The 3,487-nt window shown below is 51.5% G+C and overlaps 1 long non-coding RNA gene across 1 annotated transcript; it reads right to left on the bottom strand.

Annotated features, from left to right (window-relative positions):
• Positions 1 to 1,791: 1,791 nt before the first annotated feature.
• Positions 1,792 to 3,256, bottom strand: LOC148217640 (uncharacterized). Its single transcript, XR_015800934.1, has 2 exons — positions 3,088 to 3,256; positions 1,792 to 2,761 (listed from the first exon to the last, which is right to left on the bottom strand). It is a non-coding gene; the product is annotated as an uncharacterized LOC148217640 (long non-coding RNA).
• Positions 3,257 to 3,487: the final 231 nt, after the last annotated feature.

The raw sequence follows: 3,487 nt of genomic DNA, 5'->3' as shown, positions 1-3,487 counted from the left end.
CCGCTCGCTCTAGTGGGATGCCTGCGCACGACGCCGACACCGATCCCACGGGTGCGATTTTCGGCGGCGTTTCCAATCGTGCGGACATCTCCTTCAGCCCGCTTCGGCCCGGGGAAGAGGGGCGGGGCCGCCAGCGATGGTCCCGGCGCAGCCCGGGCAGGCTCGGGGCGGAGCCGGGGCTTGGCGAGGCGGGGCACGGAGGTCCCGGGGACGGGACCGGGCGGGGCCGGGGCGGTGCTTTAGGGGCGGTCCCCAGTGGTCCCGGGCGGCACCGGGGCCGGGGCCGGGTGATCCCGGAGCGGTACCGAGCTGTGCTGGGGACGGTGCTGCAGGGGCGGTGCCGGGCCCGCCTCAGGGTGATTGAATGCCCAGAAATCGCCTCCTCTGCCCCGTGCTCACACTGAGCTGCGGGCTGCAGCGTGCTGTCGGAGCTCCGCACACAGCACGGATTTGGGCTTCCCCTCCTCTCAAACCCTCTCCCCCTTCTTCCTCCTCCTCATCTTCCTCTTTGTCCTCTGTCACTGCTGAGGCTCTGGAAAGAACTGAAATTCTGCAGGGAGAGATGTCCTCTCGTGGCCCCAGGGACTGCCTCGGCACGGGCCACGAGCGCCTCCGGCCCCTGCCTTCTCCTGCTTGAAAAGATCACCTGGAGCCCGAGCTCGGGGGGGTGAAATCAGCTGAAATCCAGGTAACTCTGTCAAGTGCCCCCCAGGGACATCGGCGGGGCTGGGGGATGAGGGTTTGAAACAGCAAATTCTTTGGAATATACACCTGTCCCCGTGCCGATGCTGCTGAGCTTCCTGCCACAGTATATCCCCACTCCATGAGGCGCTGTGAGGTTATGGCAGTGGGAATTGAGCAGGGAATTCGGGGCTATGGGCATAATTCACGGGAGCTAGCAAAGCTGACAGCCAACCCCAAATCGGGGCACAGCACAGAGAACAATCTGTGTGCTGCCCTGTCAGCTCAAGCTCCTGGGCTGGCAAGTATTGGGAGTTAAATGTATGGAATTACACAAATCACAGCAACTGGCATCACCCAGAGGGACAATCCAAGGCCCAAACAATTCCTCCACAGTCCACTCTGGGAAAAACACCCTGTGCCTGCCAGGAGCTCTGACCCTGCTTTTCCTACCAGCTCCTGAGCAGTGTCAGGGCCACCACGACGCCTTTAAAATCCAGATAAACCCCAAATCCTACACAGTGATTAATCCAAAGAAAGTACTGAATTGTTGTCATTAAAAGCTCAAAACTCATTAAGAATTCTATGACAACAGTGTAATGGACTCCCAGGAACCTCATGAATGCTCTCGGTTTCATTTTTGTGTATTTTTACTCCCTCATTTGGCAGCTTGTAAAACTTACCTTGGAATTCAGAGGTCAAGCAGGATCGACTTTGGATTGACCTTCACCTCTGTTCCCACTTTGTGCAAACACAACTCGTGCCCAGGTGGGTGAACTCATCACCTCAGCTTTTCACTCCAGAGTATCCCCTCCTTATTTCCCTGTAGATGAACTCAGATCCACTCCTCACCTCCACTGGTCATCCAAGCGTCCATTCTGTTCCCCACAGGCCCTGGTGGCCCCGGGGAGCTCCCTTGGCCTTTCTCCTGCCCCTCTGCAGCCCGAGGTCGCTACACAAACAGTTCTTGTGTCCCCTCTAAATGACCCCGGGTTTTCTGCTCAATGAATGGCATGACCCGTGCCCACTGCTCATGATTCACCCAACCAAAATCAAGAGCAAATGTTGCTTGGGCTTTAAGAACTTGAAATAACTCTGAAGCAAAAGAAATCACCTTTTTCTCCTGGTTTTTATTTTTATTTTTTCATTTAAGATGCTGGACTTGCCTCTGTGGATGTGTGCTGAGCTCTCACTGCAGGGGACTGTCAGGCCTGAATGGCTGTGAGTTCGTGTTCTTCTCAGTAGGGAATCAGAAATTATTCTTAGACCATAGAATTGTTTTCTGAAACCTTTCCCCTTTCCTCTTTGTGCCTTTGAATTTTTCAGCTGTTCCCTGTTGTCACTTCCCCTGCCTGACTTCTGTGCAGCTCCTAGCTGGGAAAAACTGGGAAAACTTAGGGGGTACAGAGGTGGAATTTTTGGCTGGATTTTTCTAACATTTCTAATTTTGCTGAACTTATTTCCCCAGTGAGAAGAGCACGAACTCACAGCCATGCAGGCCTGACAGTCACTGCGGGAAATCTGACACAGTATTAATAAGTAACCTTTCCTGAGAGCAGTCACCACCCCAGTCCTCCAGCCTTGTCAAATGTTTGCAATAAATGGACCCAAGTTCTAATCCTTAATCTAAATTTATGTCAGCTTTTGTTAGAAAGATACCGGACAGTAAATCATACAAGAGAATTTAAAAATTGCACAAAGAATAACAGGCCCAGACCAAACCCAACCACCCCCATCAGTGCTCCACCCCAATTTTGGGAGAAACAGTGATACAGTTTATAAATACTCTCCTTCCACACTATTCAGTCCTTCACCGCACATCCCCAGAGAGGAGTCCCTCAGACCTTGCTCCCCTGAACACCAGGAGAGCTGGAGTTTCACCCAGATCCCACATTCCCATGGCAGTTAATCCCAGCAGGGAGGCAAAGAGGAACCCTGCATCCTCTGACATAGCCCACAGCACGGGCAGCACCAGGAGCCCTCCAGGCTCAGACCTCTGGTGCTGAAGCCTCTGGGCTTTGGCTGATCAAACACCACAGCTCTTGGCAAAGATGGCAGGAGAGTCGTGATTCTTCCTGTCCTGAAAGAGAGGAGGAAAAGAAAATTAAGTCGACTGCAGAAGGATTCCAGCTCTCAACTTCTGCTCTGATTCCTCACTCTGGGGTTTTATCCATGACAAGTGACACCAATTCAGAGTGCCCTTTTCCAGCATTTTTATTCCTAACTATTTCAGACATTAAAAGGATGCTCATTTCTCTTATTGTATTCTTTGCTTAATTTTATTAGCGGCATTTTCATCCCAGACCCCACTTGTCAGTTCTTCAATCCTTTAGCACTGGACTTGGCACAAAGGGATACCCGTGGTGCTGCATCACAAGAAATCCCAAAGAGAAACCCCTTCCAAACCTGACGGAGAAAGCTTTCAAGGCACTCCAGAACACAGACAGCTTTTCCTGCCTTGTCAGGCCACACCAATTCTGTCCCATCCACCTGAACTGTGCAGGTGAGGAAAAGGCTTTCCTTGCTCCTCGGGAATCACTGTCTGAGACCACAGATGTCCATCCTGGGCAGCACCTGGAAACAACGTGGGAAAGGCAAAATGAGAGTGTTTTCTATCAGAAAATTACTACTACTAATAAAAATAACAATCAGAACTTCTGGACAAATTTAGTAACATCACTTTGATATGAGAAATACAGGCCATGCCCATCCTTGTAGCCCAGGTGAAAACAGGAAGGAGAACTAGAGGAAAAGCAGAGTCCCTTATTTGATCTCTGGACACAAACGGAGGCCTTTTCCCTGTGAA

The sequence above is a fragment of the Sturnus vulgaris genome, unplaced genomic scaffold (genome assembly GCF_052056855.1).
Source record: "Sturnus vulgaris isolate bStuVul1 unplaced genomic scaffold, bStuVul1.hap1 Scaffold_521, whole genome shotgun sequence".
NCBI classification, from domain to species: Eukaryota; Metazoa; Chordata; class Aves; order Passeriformes; family Sturnidae; genus Sturnus; species Sturnus vulgaris.
The sequence above is the reverse complement of the archived record's forward strand: the minus strand, read 5'-3'. Positions and strand labels throughout refer to the sequence as shown.